Source organism: Mixophyes fleayi, chromosome 1 (genome assembly GCF_038048845.1).
Source record: "Mixophyes fleayi isolate aMixFle1 chromosome 1, aMixFle1.hap1, whole genome shotgun sequence".
Classification (NCBI taxonomy): domain Eukaryota; kingdom Metazoa; phylum Chordata; class Amphibia; order Anura; family Limnodynastidae; genus Mixophyes; species Mixophyes fleayi.
Window position 1 is genome coordinate 316,012,069 of NC_134402.1, and position 19,963 is coordinate 316,032,031.

General features: G+C 43.8%; 1 pseudogene; it reads left to right on the top strand.

Moving 5' to 3' along the window:
- Nucleotides 1–418: 418 nt before the first annotated feature.
- LOC142151665 (olfactory receptor 6B9-like) lies at nt 419–1,351 on the top strand (annotated as a pseudogene).
- Nucleotides 1,352–19,963: the final 18,612 nt, after the last annotated feature.

Below are 19,963 nucleotides of genomic sequence, written 5' to 3' on the forward strand. Positions count from 1 at the left end.
TATTTCCATCCGGTCCTTACTCTGAACACTCATTCATAGGGTTTAATTAGCCAATCAACCATGACTGCAGTGCTGGTTAAGCTGAATTAAAGAAGCAGTGAATTTGCCCAATCATTTTGATATGGTATACAGTGGTGTTTTGGTTTAAAAAGATAACACATTCACAGTTGAGTATTAATGATTTACATTTAATTACCTTTTTTCCTTTTTATCTTTTATTAGCACTAGTCTGAAAATATATATACTGTACTATGTTTTGTTTCTATTTTATGAATGTAATGACTACAACAATAAGAGACAAAAAAAACAATGAGATCCAATAGTGTATGACCTTATCTTTCTTTCTGTTGTTGTTTGTTTATATTGTCACTTCAGTATGAAAATTCACATGAGTATGGACCAGGATAGGTCTTGAGTGATGGAAGTAAAAGAAAACCTCACAAAAATCATCAGCAGTTTTATTATTATAGGATTTCCCACTTCTCATCCTATTCAGATCCTCTTATTCTTCAGTTTTCTCTTCATGTATATTTTTACCATTGTGCAAAACCTTATTATTATCATCATCATCTGGAATAGCTCAAAGCTCCACAAACCGATGTACTTCTTTCTGGGGCACTTGTCTTTCCTGGAGACCTGGTATGTAACAGTTACAGTTCCCAAATTACTTTCCATATTTCTGACAAATAACAGGGGGATTTCACTTACTGGCTGCATGACACAGCTTTACTTCTTCCTTTTCTTGGGCTGTACTAAGTGTGTGTTATTAACTGTTATGGCATTTGATCGATATGTAGCTATATGCAATCCCTTAAATTATGTCACTATAATGAACCAGCGTTTTTGCTTCATATTGGCATTTTGCACCTGGCTCACTGGCTTCACTATATCATTTATAAAGATTTATTACATCTCTCGGCTCACTTTTTGTCATTCAAACCTTATAAATCACTTTTATTGTGATGTGTCCCCCATGCTTAATCTTGCCTGCGCAGGCACGAAGGTAACTGAAGTTGTAGACTTTATCCTTGCACTGGCTATCCTCTTAGTCCCGCTGTCGCTTACATGTTTGTCGTATATGTGTATTTTGAATACCATCCTTAAAATTCCCCATTCCAGTGGGCGTTAAAAGGCTTTTTCTACATGTGCCTCTCATTTGGTTGTTGTGGTCATACTCTATTCAACCACACTTTTCATGTATGCTAGGCCGAGTAGGGCTCAGTCTGTTTATTATAACAAACTGGTGTCTGTTGTCTACACAGTGGTGACACCGTTTCTCAATCCCATCATCTACTGCCTAAGGAACAAGGAAGTGACGGAAGCCATCTGTAAACTTGTCTTCAGGAACTGATCTAGTAAAAAATAGTCAGTAGATGCCTGCAATGCTCACATTTGAAAAGTTTTCTCAGGCCTTCCAAATTGTATGTCTTTTATTTTTTTGGAATCTAAATTTGCTAAATCACTGTTAATGGGAAATAGTTTCATGACCATTTTTATCAAAACCATTTGATTTATATTTATAAATGGTAATATAAAACATTATTGCTTAACACACAGAACAGTGTCACATAATGTATGCAATGGTAGAAAAACCAAAGACCAATGAACCTTGGCTAGGACAAGCTGTTTAGATTATTTTTAATTTGTTTTGGTATTTTGTAGTGTATTTCAATATTCATGAAAACTAGAGATGCTCAGGCTCGGTTCCCGAGAACCGAACACACCCGAACTTAGCAGCTCTGAGTACCAAAGCAAGCCAGTTCGGTACTTTTGCGTGACCTCGGAATTGAAATCGAGGCAAAATATCATTGTTACGTTGTCGGATTTCGGATATCGCGAGTTTTGGATTCTATAAGTACCGCCCTCCACGACGATCCAGCACCATTTCACAGAGGAACACAGAAGGGGTAGCACAGGTCTTGGCAGTCTCTAGTGCAGTTGGGCAGCGTCATATGTAGAAAAGAAAGAGGAGGGGTAGCAGTGTTTTTCAAAGTCACCAGTGACATTCAGGAGAGCTCAATTTATCCATTGCTAATTGTTATTGCTGAAATAGAAATAATAGGGCTGGCAGGGTTGATCTTCTAAATCTGCAGTCACATTGTACTGTGTTATATAGGTAATATACAAAGAGGAGAGCTCCATTGCTTATTGTCATTGCTGAAATAGAGAAAATAGGTCTGGCAGGCTTGGTCTTCTAAATCTGCAGTCAAATTGTACTGTGTTATCAAAATGGATTCACAGCAGTACGCAGAAGACCAGGAGCACCAATCAGCTGATGGCACCAGTCATGATGATAGTAATCCCTCTATGTCATCTGGTAAAGCCTATGTTAAAGTGCATAGTGTTTTTAAGTCAGGGAAACAAAAATGTAAAAAAACACCTTTTACCTTGGTCAAGAAAAAAAGACCTGTAATCCAGGCGAAGTTATCTGCAGAAAAAAATAAAATTGCCTTCGCCTTTCTCTATGAGTGCAATTTTTGCAACTGTTACTGAGGCATCTTCTTGTAAGGTCAGTTGTGACCAAGCAAGAACTTGTCATTCGGACTCCAAAAGTGGTGTTCAAATACTTTTTTGTGTAAAAGCCGATCTGGAAGAAAGCAGTAAGGCATTAGAGGAAAATGTATGTTCAGATTCAGAAATGACACAAATCCCTGAGTAGAGTCTATCCACGAGTGCTATGTGTAATCCTGACCTGTCTGATAGTGTACCCATAAAGAAGACCCCTTTCAGCATTTCTGCAGATGTGTGCCCAAGTGTAGCCAGTGATACACAAATTGAGGATGCCACTTTGGAATTGCAACAGGATGAGGAGGATATTTGTGTAGCTGACGAGGGCGCTAATGAGGATGTTGATGAGGATGATGTTGTTTGTGTAAGTTCTACTCCAGTGAAAGCAGTTCTTGTATGTGATAAGAAGAATGCCATTGCCATGCCTGGGCATAATACAAAAAAATCCACCTCTTATGTGTGTAATTATTTTTACCCAAATCCTGACAACAGTTGTCTAGCAATTTGTAGTGTTTGTAAAACCACAGTAATGTAACCATTGATGTCTAAATAGACATGTATATGTATTACCTTCCACTTTGCTGCTGTTTCATCAGTATTGCAGAAAGTTTTTGTAATCTGCACTTTATGTCAAAGATACCTAACTATATTATAATATTTTGGGAATGGGGGCTGATTCGAAGCTTAGTGATGAGCTTACTTTTTTGCTGTGAATTACAATGGCTCTTTTTAGTGCATTGTCTGGCACCCTGGATTGGTCTGCGTCTGATAAAAGTAGAGATGCCCGTGTTTTGGTTTTGGTTTTGGATCTGGATTAACTTCGGGTTTTGGTTTTGCCAAAACTGCCCTTGTGTCACGGGCACTAGGAGTCTTTACCCAGGGATCACCAGGTGATAGGCTTACCAGAGCAGTATAGATGGTAATATGGTACTCTGGTAGCAGGGTGATCACGGAACAGGAGATAGCAGATGATAGAGATGCTCAGGAAAGTCTATGACTAGCAGCACTGGTAATATGGATGTAGTAATACACGAGGAACTATATGGACAAAGGACACGTGAGGGTAGTCAGTGGTCTGCGGTAGCAAGTTGTACCACTGCTATAGTGAGGAGGAATGTCCAACAGAAACGAGGAGGTGATGAGAGTCAGCGGTCTGCGGATAGCAAGTTGTACCGCTGTCTGGGTGAAGGAATGGAATCCAAGTGGAGGTATCCGGGGAGTCAGTGGTCTGCGTTAGCAAGTTGTACCACTGCTATGTGAGAGGATACTGGAACAGGTGACACGGGAAACAGGGATCAGTGGTCTGCCTCTAGCAAGTTGTACCACTGAATATATATGTGAGGAGGAGCACGGGGAGAAACTGCAATACAGAGGATACACGGGCACTTTGAACTTGATCCACAATAGCTTGCACAATATAATAATGACTGAACAGCACTGCAATAATAGAAAGTCACTGAAACAATCCGGGCAAAAGATAACACAGTCAATGATGGCAATAGACTCAGCGGATAGTAAACTCCAGAGGAAAACAAACTCAGTCCAGCAAGATATGCAATACACCAGCACAGTCAATGAGAAGTATGCATACCGTGGTTCAGGAGCAGGCTGTCAGACAGGAGTGCAGAGATACCTGAACGGCTGGAGGCCGGCAGGATGCGAAGTCCCTGGAGGGTGAAGCGGTAATCAAGTAGGTGCAGTGCACAGGTAGGTAGACCAGCAGGGGAACCAATACTCAGGAAGCAGTAGTATGTAGAACTGGACTCCTGGAGGACCCTGAAGAGTAGCGATGGTCTAGACGAGATGAAAGCAGTGAGGCGCAGATCCGATGCAGACTGGCGAGTAGAGACCAGCAGGAACACTGAGAAGCACGGAGAGCGGATCAGCTGTTGTAGACACGAGTAGAACTGAGGAGTAGCAGTCAGCAGGACTCTGCAGGTACACGGAGGTAGCGGATAGCAACCAGCAGGTGCAGCCACGATGAAACACGGGAGAGCAGAGCTGAGCTGGAACTGTTGAGCACGGAGAGCAGCGGATAGGAATTAATTGTAGCAGTCTCGAGGAAACACGGGAGAGATGAGATGAGCTGAAGACTGAAGCGCACGGAGGCAGCAGATAGGAATCAGCCAAACAGTCACGATGAAACACAGGAGAGTTGAAGTAGATTGAAGACTGTAGTGCACGGAGGCAGCGGATAGGAATCAGCTAACAGTCACGATGAAACACAGCAGAGTTGAAGTGGTTTGAAGACTGTAGTGCACGGAGGCAGTGGATAGGAATCAGCTAACAGTCACGATGAAACACAGGAGGGTTGAAGTGGTCTGGAAACCACAGGAGTAGAAGTGGTCTGGAAACCACAGGAATCAGCAGCGCTGAATACACGAGGAAACACAGGAACACCTTCAGAGGCTCATGGGGAATGAGACTCCAAGATCAGGCAACGTGGTAATGACCACAGGTGCTTAATATAGGGAGTGTTGCCTGATCAGCCAATTAAGTTAAAGGAACAGGTACTGAAGGGTTTGAAAGGGCTGCACATGCGCAGACCCTCAGGATGGAGGACGGCCACGGTTCCTAAACATACGGGAAGAAGCACTCACAGTCCGGTGAGTGACAGTACCCCCCCTTTTAAAGGAGGGCACAGAACGCCTGGAACCGGGCTTGTCCGGATTTTTGGAATAAAACTTCTTAAGAAGAGCTGGGGCGTTGAGATCTTCAGCTTTGATCCATGAACGCTCCTCAGGACCAAAGCCCTTCCAATGAACGAGGAAACGGAGAACTCCTCGCGAAATTTTTGCGTCCAGTACATGAGTAATCTCGAAATCCTCCTCCTGATGAACTTGAACTGGCTGAGGTGCTGAAGGAGGAGTCGAGAAACGGTTGATGATGAGAGGTTTGAGCAAGGACACATGGAAGGCATTGGAAATACGAAGATTCTTAGGAAGTAGAAGTTTGACACAAACTGGATTTATCACTTGAATGATCCTATATGGACCAATAAAACGAGGAGCGAATTTCATAGATGGGACCTTCAAACGAATATTTTTGGTAGATAACCAGACACGATCTCCAATTTTTAGTGGTGGAATAGCCCGCCTCTTCTTATCTGCGAAAGACTTAAATTTGGCAGAAGTCTTCTTTAAACAGGTTTTAACCTGAGACCAGATATTTTTGAAGGTCTGACAAACAGTCTCTACAGCAGGAACTTGGGTGGGAGGGAGGGCAGGAAATTCCGGAAAAGACGGATGGTGACCGTAAACCACAAAGAATGGAGTTTTGGACGATGACTCATGGTACATGTTGTTATGGGCGAATTCAGCCCAAGGAAGCAATTCTACCCAGTTGTCTTGATTGGCTGATGAGAACATCCTTATAAAGGTCTCGAGATCTTGATTGACCCGTTCAGTTTGTCCGTTTGATTGCGGATGGTAAGAAGATGAGAGTGCTAATCGTATGCCCAAGGTTTTACAAAGGGCCCGCCAGAATCTGGAAACGAATTGTACTCCTCTATCTGACACAATCTCAGACGGACATCCATGGATACGAAAGATTTCTTTAACGAAATGTTCAGCCAGAGTAGACGAGGAAGGCAAACCAGACAAAGGGACAAAATGAGCCATCTTCGAAAATCTGTCTACCACTACCCAAATAGTATTACAATTTTTACTGGATGGCAGATCAGTAACAAAGTCCATACTAATATGGGTCCAGGGCTTGGACGGAATGGGTAGTGGTTGCAGCAACCCCGCTGGAGTTCTGCGGGAGGATTTAAACTGAGAACATAATTCACAAGAAGCAACAAACTCTTTGACGTCTCTCCTCATCGAGGGCCACCAGTAACTTCGAGAGAGGATCTCAAAGGTCTTGCGTTCACCAGCATGTCCAGAAAAACGAGAAGAATGGAACCACGAAAGGATTTTCCTCCTAAGAGTAGGAGGCACGAGGGTCTTCCCAAATGGTAGCACTTTGGTGGAAGACGCAGCCAGCGAGATACATTTGGGGTCTAGTATAGAATGGTTGGAAACCTCTTCAACGTCAGAGGACGTCACAAAAGCTCGAGATAGAGCGTCAGCTTTCTTGTTCTTGGCAGCTGGTTTGAAGGTTATGATTAATTCGAAACGGGAAAAGAAAAGAGACCATCTTGCTTGACGAGGATTCAAGCATTGGGCAGACTGTAGGTATGACAGGTTCTTATGATCCGTGAAAATCGTCACCGTGTGACGAGCTCCTTCCAATAAGTATCTCCACTCCTCTAATGCAACTTTGATAGCCAGCAACTCCTTGTCCCCGATCGTGTAATTTTTCTCTGCAGGCAGGAGACCCCTAGAGTAAAAGGCACAAGGATGAAATTTTTGTTGCTCCGAGCGTTGGGAGAGAATGGCTCCTAAGCCCACATTAGAGGCATCTACTTCTAGGAAGAAGGGAAGTGTCACATCAGGCTGTCGAAGAATGGGAGCAGAAGAGAAGGACTCTTTAAGAATTTGAAAGGCTTGGAGGGCCTCGGATGACCATTGCTTAGTATTGGCCCCTTTACGAGTCAGGGCCACAATAGGAGATGCAATGGACGAGAAGTCTTGAATGAAGCGTCTATAGTAATTGGCGAAACCTAAAAAACGCTGGATAGCACGAAGAGTAGTTGGCTGGGGCCAATGTAATACAGCATTCACCTTTTCTGGATCCATCTTCAGGCCAACTCCGGAAACAATATACCCCAAAAATGGAATCTGGGGCAACTCGAATGAACATTTTTCTAGTTTGCAGAATAATGAATTTTTCCGGAGACTGGAAAGGACCTCTGCCACATGTTGGTGATGAGAAGGCAGGTCCTGTGAAAAGATCAATATGTCGTCCAGGTAGACAACGACACATACATATAATAAGTCCCGAAAGATCTCATTAACGAAGCCTTGGAAAACAGCGGGGGCATTGCACAACCCGAAAGGCATTACTAGATATTCATAATGCCCATCTCTGGTGTTGAACGCTGTCTTCCATTCGTCGCCGGGACGGATTCTAATTAAATTATAGGCACCACGAAGATCCAACTTGGTAAAGATCCGAGCTCCCTTGATGCGATCAAATAACTCAGTGATCAACGGAATGGGATACCGATTCTTAATAGTAATGGCATTGAGTCCACGAAAATCTATGCAGGGGCGTAGTGATCCATCCTTCTTTTTTACGAAGAAGAACCCGGCTCCAGCGGGAGAGGTGGAAGGTCGAATAAACCCTCAATGGAGGTTCTCCTGGATGTACTCAGATGTAGCTTGAGTTTCAGGTAACGAAAGTGGATAGACCCGACCCCTAGGAGGAGTCTTGCCAGGTAAAAGATCGATCGGACAATCCCAAGAACGATGAGGAGGAAGACGTTCAGACTGAGCTTTATCAAAAACATCGGCAAATGAAGCATACTGAGGAGGGAGTCCCGGTGAGGAAGATGAGATGGAAGATTGCTGTACTTTAAGAGGAATGACTTGAGAAAGACAACGATGATGACATTCAGCTCCCCAAGACGTAACTTGAGGAGTTCGCCAGTCAATCTGGGGAGAATGACATTGAAGCCATGGAAGGCCTAAGACAATCGGACTTGTCGTAACTGGAAGAATTAAAAACGAAATCTCTTCATGGTGTAGCACACCAATCTGAAGTGTTACTGGAGACGTACTCTGAGTGATGAGACCATTGATGAGACGTGATCCATCTATAGCAGTCACAGTAATCGGTGTTTTCAAAGTAATCACTGGTAGGGACCATTGATTCACTAGGGATTTAGAAATGAAATTTCCTGCTGCTCCAGAATCAATCAGTGCTTGAGACTCAAAGGATTTGGTAGCAAAGGAAATCGTAACATCAAAAGCGCAGACTTTTAATTTCATAGAAGATGGAGAGGACTCCAGGGACCCTAACTTCACCTCTCCAGAACTAGTTAGGGCCTGGCATTTCCCGATTTCTTAGGGCAAGAACTGAGCATATGTGTGGAATCAGCACAATAGATACAAAGTCTATTCTTTACTCTTCGTTTCCTCTCTTCTAAAGATAATTTAGAACGTCCTATCTCCATGGGAATCACGGAAGGTGAAGCTGGACGAAACTGAGGGGTTGAGCGAAGAGGTGCTTTAACTGAAGTTGTTTTCTCAGATTCTCTTTCACGAAACCTCATGTCTACACGATGGCAAAGAGAGATCAAATCTTCTAGTGACGTAGGAAGCTCTTGGGTAGTCAGTGCATCTTTAATTTTATCGGAGAGCCCCTGCCAGAAGGCGGCAATTAATGCTTCAGTGTTCCACTGAAGTTCAAAGGCTAATATCCTAAATTGAATGACTGTCACTCACCGTACTGTGAGTGCCTCTTCCCGGACATTTAGGAACCGTGGCCGTCCTCCATCCTGAGGGTCTGCGCATGCGCAGCTCTTTCCTATACTTCAGTGTAGGTCCCTTTAACTCAATTGGCAGATCAGGCAACCTCCCTATATTAAGCACCTGTGGTCAACACCACGTTGCCTGATCTTGGAGTCTCATTCCCCATGAGTCTCTGAAGGTGTTCCTGTATTCCTCGTGTATTCAGCGCTGCTGATTCCTGTGGTTTCCAAACCACTTCTACCGCTGTGGTTTCCAAACCACTTCTACTACTGTGGTTCCCATACCACTTCTACCATCAACTGTATCATCGTGACTGTTTGCTGAGTCCTATCCGCTGCCTCCGTGCACTACAGTTCTCTAAACCACATCAACGCTATTATATTTCATTGTGACTGTTTGCTGGTTCCTATCCGCTGCCTCCGTGCACTCCAGCCTTTACTTCACATCCACTCACCTGTGCCTCATCGTGACTGTTAGCTGATTCCTATCCGCTGCTTCTGTGCACTACAGCCTCCAGCTTGCAACTCGCCTGTGTTCATCATCGCGACAGTTAGCTGATTCCTATTCGCTGGCCTGTGCACTGCAGTCTCTTCTCAGCTCTCCTGTGTTTCCTCGAGACTGCTGCTCTCATTGCCATCCGCTACTCTCCGTGATCAACAGCTCCTGGTCTACTCTGCTCTCCCGTGTTCCATCGCTACTGATACCTATTGGTTGCTACTGGTTACCTCCGTGTACTCGCAGAGCCCTGCTGCTGCTGACCGCGCTATCGTCCATCTACTGCTGATCCGCTCTCCACGCCTTCACGTGTCCCGCTGGTCTCTACCCTCCTGTCAGCATTGGATTCGTATCTCATCAACTACTCCTCTGCTGGATCATCTCCATTCTCCTGGGTCCTCCATGAGTCCAGTTCCACGTGTTACTGATTCCTGTGGATTCGTGTCCCTGTTGGTCTACTTACCTGTGCGCTGCACCTACTAGACCGCTGCCTCATCTATCCAGGGACTTCTCATCCAGCCGGCCTCCTGCCGCTCAGGTATCGCTGCACTCCTATCTGACTGCCTGCTTCTGAACCACGGTATGCATACTTCTCATTGACTGTGCTGGTGTATTGCATATCTTGCTGGACTGTGTTGGTTCTCCTCTGGAGCCTGCTAGCCGCTGAGTCTATTGCCATCATTGACTGTGTTAACGTGTGCTGGACTACTTCAAGAGACTTTCTATATTTGCAGAGCTGTTCAGTCATTTATATATATTGTGCATGTTACTGTGGATTGTGTATAAGGTGCCTGTGTATATCCTGTGTTGCAGCCTCTCCCCGTGCACCTCCTCACATATATATTCAGTGGTACAACTTGCTAGTAGCAGACCACTGATCCCTGTCTCCAGTATCACCTGTTCCAGTATCCTCTCACACAGCAGTGGTACAACTTGCTATCGCAGACCACTGACTCCCCGGATACCTCCACTTGGATTCCATTCCTTCACTCAGACAGCGGTACAACTTGCTATCCGCAGACCGCTGACTCTCTCACCTCCTCGTTTCTTTTGGACATCCCTCCTCACTATAGCAGTGGTACAACTTGCTATCGCAGACCACTGACTACCTTCACGTGTCCTTGTCCATACAGTTCCTCGTGTACTACTACCTCCATATTACCAGTGTTGCTAGTCATAGACTTTCCTGAGCATCTCATCATCCACCATCTTCTGTTCCGTGATCACCCAGCTACCAGAGTACACTATTACCATCTACATTGCTCTGGTAAGCCTACCACCTGGTGATCCCTGGGTAAAGACTCCTAGTGCCCGTGACAATGACGTACTGGCCTACTGTATGAGAACCTTGACGTAAACGAAGAATGCTGGAAGCAGCGGAGGTCACACGACCTGGTTCATCGAACACACTTCGGAACATAGAAATGAATTTGGCACTATCTTGTAATACAGGATCGTTTCTCTCCCACAGAGGGGAGGCCCAAGCCAGGGCTTGTCCAGAAAACAATGAGATAAGATAGGCCACTCTGGAACGATGGGTAGAAAAATTTTGAGGTTGGAGCTCAAAATGAACTGAGCATTGGTTGAGAAAACCCCTACAAGTTTTGGGGTCTCCATTGTACTTTGACGGAGTAGGCAGGTGAAGCGTGGGAGCTGTAGACACCTGGGATGGCACTGGGGAAACGGAGGAAAGCACAGGAGCTTCAACATTAGCTGTAACAGGCGGTCCAGATGGTCCTTGGGAGGCTAACGACTGGTAGCATTGAAGTAACAGCTGTTGGCGAGCATCCTGTTGCTCCACACGGGTGACCAGATGCTGCAGCATCTCTTTGGCTGTAGGTTCCGTATCTGGGTCTGTCATGGCCTGATCTTACTGTCACGGGCACTAGGAGTCTTTACCCAGGGATCACCAGGTGATAGGCTTACCAGAGCAGTATAGATGGTAATATGGTACTCTGGTAGCAGGGTGATCACGGAACAGGAGATAGCAGATGATAGAGATGCTCAGGAAAGTCTATGACTAGCAGCACTGGTAATATGGATGTAGTAATACACGAGGAACTGTATGGACAAAGGACACGTGAGGGTAGTCAGTGGTCTGCGGTAGCAAGTTGTACCACTGCTATAGTGAGGAGGAATGTCCAACAGAAACGAGGAGGTGATGAGAGTCAGCGGTCTGCGGATAGCAAGTTGTACCGCTGTCTGGGTGAAGGAATGGAATCCAAGTGGAGGTATCCGGGGAGTCAGTGGTCTGCGTTAGCAAGTTGTACCACTGCTATGTGAGAGGATACTGGAACAGGTGACACGGGAAACAGGGATCAGTGGTCTGCCTCTAGCAAGTTGTACCACTGAATATATATGTGAGGAGGAGCACGGGGAGAAACTGCAATACAGAGGATACACGGGCACCTTGAACTTGATCCACAATAGCTTGCACAATATAATAATGACTGAACAGCACTGCAATAATAGAAAGTCACTGAAACAATCCGGGCAAAAGATAACACAGTCAATGATGGCAATAGACTCAGCGGATAGTAAACTCCAGAGGAAAACAAACTCAGTCCAGCAAGATATGCAATACACCAGCACAGTCAATGAGAAGTATGCATACCGTGGTTCAGGAGCAGGCTGTCAGACAGGAGTGCAGAGATACCTGAACGGCTGGAGGCCGGCAGGATGCGAAGTCCCTGGAGGGTGAAGCGGTAATCAAGTAGGTGCAGTGCACAGGTAGGTAGACCAACAGGGGAACAAATACTCAGGAAGCAGTAGTATGTAGAACTGGACTCCTGGAGGACCCTGAAGAGTAGCGATGGTCTAGACGAGATGAAAGCAGTGAGGCGCAGATCCGATGCAGACTGGCGAGTAGAGACCAGCAGGAACACTGAGAAGCACGGAGAGCGGATCAGCTGTTGTAGACACGAGTAGAACTGAGGAGTAGCAGTCAGCAGGACTCTGCAGGTACACGGAGGTAGTGGATAGCAACCAGCAGGTGCAGCCACGATGAAACACGGGAGAGCAGAGCTGAGCTGGAACTGTTGAGCACGGAGAGCAGCGGATAGGAATTAATTGTAGCAGTCTCGAGGAAACACGGGAGAGATGAGATGAGCTGAAGACTGAAGCGCACGGAGGCAGCAGATAGGAATCAGCCAAACAGTCACGATGAAACACAGGAGAGTTGAAGTAGATTGAAGACTGTAGTGCACGGAGGCAGCGGATAGGAATCAGCTAACAGTCACGATGAAACACAGCAGAGTTGAAGTGGTTTGAAGACTGTAGTGCACGGAGGGAGCGGATAGGAATCAGCTAACAGTCACGATGAAACACAGGAGGGTTGAAGTGGTCTGGAAATCACAGGAGTAGAAGTGGTCTGGAAACCACAGGAATCAGCAGCGCTGAATACACGAGGAAACACAGGAACACCTTCAGAGGCTCATGGGGAATGAGACTCCAAGATCAGGCAACGTGGTAATGACCACAGGTGCTTAATATAGGGAGTGTTGCCTGATCATCCAATTAAGTTAAAGGAACAGGTACTGAAGGGTTTGAAAGGGCTGCGCATGCGCAGACCCTCAGGATGGAGGACGGCCACGGTTCCTAAACATACGGGAAGAAGCACTCACAGTCCGGTGAGTGACACCTTGCGTGTTTTGGTTTTGGTTTCTTTAGCCATTTTTTTAAAAAAAATTCAATTTTTTGGGCTGAAATCACATAATTTAGTTATTATTTTGTACCTACATTATTATTAATGGGATGCATGCTTTTATCAGACACACACCAATCCAGGGTGCCAGAAAATGCACTAAAAAGAGCCATTGAAATTTACAGCAAAAAGCCAATTCATCAGTGAGCTTCGAATCAGCCCCAATTCCCACAAAATTATAATCTAGTTAGGTACCTTTCATGTAAAGTGCTGATTACAAACACACCAAAATACGTGTGGGAGAATGTGGCCTCTAAGAGGCTAACTACTAGACACAAAGACATTGCATGGATGGCTATTCAGGGATGTCTGCCCCTCAGGACATTCATGCACTCCTGGAACCTGTGCCGATATGTCCACTGCCCCTTCTGCATCACCAGAAGAGAAACAGCAGAGCGTATTTTTTGGGACTTCCCCACTGCACAGGCACTGTTGGATGCCTTGGAACATGAATATAAGGACAGTGTGCCCAGAACTTGCCTTTCATACCATTTGGTATTTTATGGATTATTTCCTGGGACCCACATCATTGGGGCAATCCAGGAAGCCTGGAGCCTAATGAACTGCTTTAAGGACGCTATTTGGCTTGCCAGAGATCGCCTCATCTTGAAAAGGGAGAAGATGACCAACCAGGACTGTCGCAGGCTGATCCACAGCCTACTAAGAGACTATAACACCATTGACAGTCCTGAGTAAGAAGAAAATTATTAAATTTCTGTCTCTCTCTTCTCCTCCGCCCCCTATGTGTCTGTTTATTCAATGTAACACAGTTGAATTTGCCTGCAATCTTTGTGTGTATATTAGATCCTACACTTATTAGTGCAAATTAAGAAAAAAAGCCTGCAAAGACTTGTAGATTAATAAAAATGACCAAAGCAGCTCTTCTATAAGGGTGTATATATTAGACCCTACACTTATTAGTGCAAATTCAGAAAAATACAGTTTAATCACTGCTAGGCCCTCCCTAAATAAGCTAACAATGGGCTTGTGAAAGTAATGGCAGAAACACACAACAGTGCCAGGAAAGATTAATGGTGCAAGATGGAATTGTCCATGGGCCCTCCCACCCACCCCTATGTTGGATCTTACAAAGGACATGCACACTTTAACAAACCAGGCACTTCAGTGGCAAGGGATGTCACTTTTGTGACTGAAGTGCTTGGTTTGTTTGGGCCCCCACTAAACCAGCTATGAATGCCCTAAAGGCATATTAGACCAACAGTGCAGTGAAACTAATTCTACACTATCATCATCTTCAGCATCATCCTCACCAGTGTGTACATCATCATCACAGACTATTAATTCATCTCCGCTGGAATCCGCCATTAGAGAAGTGTCAGTTCTTGGATGTATTTGCCGGTAATGGCCTTCCTCGTGGAAGATGCAGTTCCTTTTGATGAACATCATCTTTTCCACATTTTTAGGAAGTAACCTCCTACGTTGATCACTGACAAGGTTCCCGGCTGTGCTGAAAACTCTTTCTGAGTACACTCTGGAGGGTGGGCAGCTTATGTATTGCAAAGCAAGTTTGTACATGGGTTTCCAAATGGCTTGTTTGTCCTCCCAGTATGGAAAAGGACTGTCTGACATTTCAATATCAATTAACTTTTGAAAATAATCCTCCTCCATCCTTTGCAGAAAATACAGCTTTTTTATAAGGAGGTATATGAGACCCCAAACACTTTGTAGTGCAAATTCAGAAAAATACAGTGCTATATTAGGATTTCAGCACTCAGAAAATACAGCTTTTTTTTTATCAGGGGGTATATGAGACCCCAAACACTTTGTAGTGCAAATTCAAATAAATAAAGTGCTATTAGGATTTCAGCACTCAAAAAATACAGCTTTTTTATAAGGGGGTATATGAGACCCCAAACACTTTGTAGAGCAAATTCAGAAAAATACCCACCATCCTATTTCTACTCTATCACTTTGCCTGCTGTATACTTTGACCCAACCCTTCTCTGTCCCTTTCTCAAATGGAGCTAGATCGCCGTGGAGGCGGGTATTTATTGATTCCAAAACTCGCGAGATCCTAGATCCGACAACGTCACAATGACGTTTTGCCTCATTTTGGAATCCGAATAGGCGCGAGAGTACAGAGCCAAATTGGCTCGGTACTCGGAACCCCAAAGTTTGGGAGGGTTCGGTGGGCCGGGGGAGGGGGGACAGTGCTTGTCACCATATATTAGCTGTAGAATTACCACAGTTATCAAAAGAATGGGTGGAGCGATCAATTGAACCATAACGGATTTCATGATCGAAGGACAACTCCATCTTGCACCACTTTTCTTTTCTGCCACTGCTGTGTGGCAATGTTTCCTAGATGTGCTATGAACTGCCGTGTGTTTGAGTCATTGCTCTGTCGCTTAGCATCGAGCCAGGTCGCTACAGTCTTTGCTTGAAAGTGTATGAAAATAATATTGTGACCTGTGAGGTGGTCAAAATTGGCTGCAAATGACTTGAAATGAGTGTTATTGAGGTTAATAATAATGTAGGGGGGAAAAAAGCAAAAATATGTGATTTTAGCAAAAAAAATATGGATTTTAGAAAAAAATCGAGATCCAAAACCAAAACCTGAACACGCAAGGGCAGTTTTGCCAAAACCAAAACCAAAACACGAAGTTAATCCAGATCCAAGAACAAAACCAAAACCAGAACACGGGAGTCAGTGAACATCTCTAATGAAAACACCTCAATAAATGGCACTGTCTTTTGATTTGCTTGAATTCTACAGTGTTTATATTGATGTAAAGGATCACCTCAAAAAGCAGATATTGAGGCTTAGTCAACTCCGCTACTTCTCACTATTGATGTCACCTATCGTCAAGAGACTATAGGACCGTATAATTGAGATATACCTGTTTGCCTAAATGTTCTTTCTTTTTTTTAGTCACGCCATACAGAAAATTTTGTGAATGAGGACCAGGGATCCTGCTGCAAAAAAATATTATTTTGCCCTTACAGTTTATTTTCAAAATAATTGTGCCCCCCACCTAGATAAACCTCTTTTTTTCTTTAGTACATGTGCAAATTCCATTTAAACAGACTGATAGCAAATTCTGATTAATAACAGAAAAGCATATGTAAGGACTATCAAGCAGAAAGATGGGAAGGGTGAATTATTAATGTAGACTAATAGAAGCATGTGTTTCTGTCTTTATATCTCTGTATGGTAATGGGGAAGGTAGTAGCTCTCTGTACATGAAAACTAGCTTTGTCTATTTGCCCCAGGCAGTTTTATTATCAGATGTTGTGTGTTCTGTGCCACAGACGGATATTGGCCTTGGCCTTACTGAGTGTGACTTATAAGTAGAGATGTTCACTGACCCCCGTGTTTTGGTTTTGGTTTTGGATCTGAATCTAGTTCGTGTTTTGGTAGAGATGTTCACTGACCCCCGTGAAGTGGATTTGGTTTTGGATCTGGATTAGCTTTGTGTTTTGGTTTTGGGTTTGGGTTTGGCAAAACCACCCTCGTGTGTTTTGGTTTTGGTTTTGGATCTGTATTTTTAAATGCTAAAATATGCTAAAATCAAATAATTTTGCTCCTTTTTTGATCCTACATTATTATTAACCTCAATAACACTAATTTCAAGTCATTTGCAGCCAATTTTGACCACCTCACAGGTCACAATATTATTTTCATACACTTTCAAACAAAGATTGCAGCAGTTCTTGCCAGTCATAAGAAAAAGGCCATTGTCATGCCTGGGCATAAGACCAAAAATCCAACTCTTATGGTTGCAATTATTTTTACACAAATCCTGACAACAGTTGTCTAGCCATTTGTAGCGTTTGTAAAGCCACACTCAGTAGAGGTAGGGACCTAAACCATCTAGGATCCTCATCTGGCATTTAAAGCGAGTTCATGGAAAGCTGTTGGGAAAATCAGAAACTTATGTTAAAAAAATTGCAACAAGCAGTCCAGCATCAGCTACCTCCCGTCTCTCATCTAGATCCCGACACCTGCAATCTACACCCACAACACCTTCCTCATCAATATCCTCAGTAGCGATCGGAGTTAGTCCTGCATCCGATTTGCTAAGGCTAGATGACTCCTCCACTAACCATGATTCCTCTGAAGAATTATTGAGTGTTAGTCCTGCTGCTGCTGTTGTTGCTGGAGGTGGATCTTCAACCCAGAATAAGACTGCTAGTAGTTTACAACAATTTGCTAGAGGAAGAAAGTAAGAAAGCTGTCACCCAGTCGCAAAGTGGATCACAGACGCCATGGGGACTATGCTAGTATTAGATCTGCGTACAATATCCACTATTATGGCATCTGGTGTTAGACAATTTTTCGAGGTCTTGTGTCCCCGTTACCACATTCCATCACGACACCATTTTAATAGAAAAGCTATTCCTCACCTCTGCCAGAAGTTAAAATGAGTATAGAGGTTAATAATAATGTAGGGGGAAAAAAAAGTAAAAATGTAATTATTGGGCTACAAAATGCCAATCTACTCACTGTACACTTAACCACAGATATGGGGGCAAGCGTTACTGGGCAAACTAAAGATTATATGACTGTGGCAGCCCACTGGGTCAGTGATTCATCTTCACCAGCAGGAACAGCAAGAGCATGTACCCAAGTACTCACTTTTTTCTGAGGCAGTCTACTCTGTGTATCATCTGCTTCACTAAGAGGAATATTATTGTTATCATATATATTATTATTAGTGTCAATAGTGTTATCGAGGATAAGGTCACCTCTAAAAAAGAGATGGGTTTCAAAGAGCATCTAAAGATTTGAAGGCTGTGGGAAAGTTGGATTGAGCGTGGTAGGGAATTCCATAAGTGTGGAGCAGCACGGGAGAAGTATTGAAGGCGGGAGTGAGAGGTGGTTATCAGACACGAGACAAGGCGCAGGTCAGAGGTAATACCGCTGACAACCTGTTTTAAAAACTAAGGCATGTCATTGCAACATGGCTTATCCTGCTTCGACTCTCCTGAGGAAATGTGACTTTTGATAATGCCACCAATATTGTTAGAGCATTACAGCGGAAGGAATTTCATCCCATTTCCTGTTTTGCTCACGCAATCAACTTGGTGTTACAGAACTTTTTAAAAAATGGCAATGACATGCAGGAGATGCTGTCTGTGTCCTGCAAAATGTAGGGTCATTTTCGGGATTGTGCAACAACATGTAGGAGAATGCAGCAGCTGCAAGAAGACTAGAATTTGAGGGGGAATGTACTTTAGTCCAGCGAAGTAGTCACCTGTGAAGAGAGTGCAGACACTGTTAGCTTGAGTCAAGTGATTGCCTTAATTATACTTTTTGAGAAGCAGCTAGAGAAATTGAAGGAGGAAATTAAACTAAACAAATCCGCTAACTATATTGTAATTGTAGATTAAGTACTTAATTCACTTCACGAGGATCAAAGAGCTATCAACATCTTGTAATGACGTCTCCTCCTTCAGTTTCTTTGGCAACTGGTTCTAGGAAAAAACTTAGCTTTCCCAAGGAACCCAGTGGTGATGCAGATGAGTTAGCACAACATTTTGACATTTGCTCTGCTCTAAAAGAATTTCCCAAAAATCGTGACAGCTCTGCCATAAAATGAACTACAAATTCCATGAGGAAGGCCATTATTGGCAATTACATCAAAGTACACAGACTTCTGTGATGGTGGATTCCAGCGGGGATGAATTAGTATTGTTTGAGTAAGATGTACACAATGATGAGGGTGAATATGATGAAAGTGTAGATTGCAGGTGCTGAAATCTAGCTAAAAGAAGAATAATTGTGAGAGCATTACAGTGGGGATAATTCCATCACATTCCCAGTTTTGCTCACACAAGCAACTTGGCGGTACAGAGCTTTTTACAAAATGACAGTGACATGTAGAAGATGCTGTCTGTGTCCCAAAATAATTTGCTTCCACTGGTGCAGGACTTACACAAACAACATCATCGTCATCAACATCCTCATTAGCGTCGTCGTCAGCTACACAAATATCCCCCTTATCCTGTTGCAAATACAAAGTGGTATCCTACATTTATGTATCACCGGTTACACTAAGAGGCATACCCCTGACAACCTGTTTGAAAAACAAAGGGATGTCATTGCAACATGGCTTATCCTGCTTGGACTCTCCTGAGGATATGCCATTTCTGTTAACGCCATTAATATTGTGAGAGCATTACAGTGGGGAGAATTCAATCACATTCCCAGTTTTGCTCACACAAGCAACTTGGCGGTACAGAGCTTTTTACAAAATGGCAGTGACATGTAGAAGATGCTGTCTGTGTCCCAAAATAATTTGGTTAATTTTCAGCATTCTGCGACAGCATGTAGAAGATTGCAGCAGCTGCAAGAAGAATAGAATTTGAGGGGGAATGTAATTTAGTCCAGAGCAGTGGAGAATACTTTCCATGTTGTGCAAGGTGCTGAAACCACTCTAAGTAGTCATCTGTGAAGTGAGTTCAGACACTGTAGCTTGAGTCAAGTGATTCCCCTAATTAGACTATTGGAAAAGCAGCTAAAGAATTTGAAGGAGGAGATGAAATTAAGCAATTCCGCTAACTATGTAGTAGTTGTACATCAATTACTTTATTTACTTCGCCAGGATCTGAGAGTTATCAACATCTTGAAATTGGATTACTAAATTTTGGCAACTGTGCATGATCCTAGGTTTAAGAGCTATGTCTTATCTTTCCTTCCAACTGACCCAGATCTCAAAAGATGCAATGAGCTCCTGGTCAGCAAACTGACAGTTCAAGTGGTACATGACACGACAATATCTCCTCCCTCAGTATGTTTGGCAACTGCTGCTAGGAAAAAACTTAGCTTTCCCAAGACACCCAGTGAAGGTGCAGATGAGTCAGCATTTGGTCTGGTCTGGTCTAAAATAATTGCCCCAAAATTGTGACAGGTTTGTCATAAAATTAACTACAA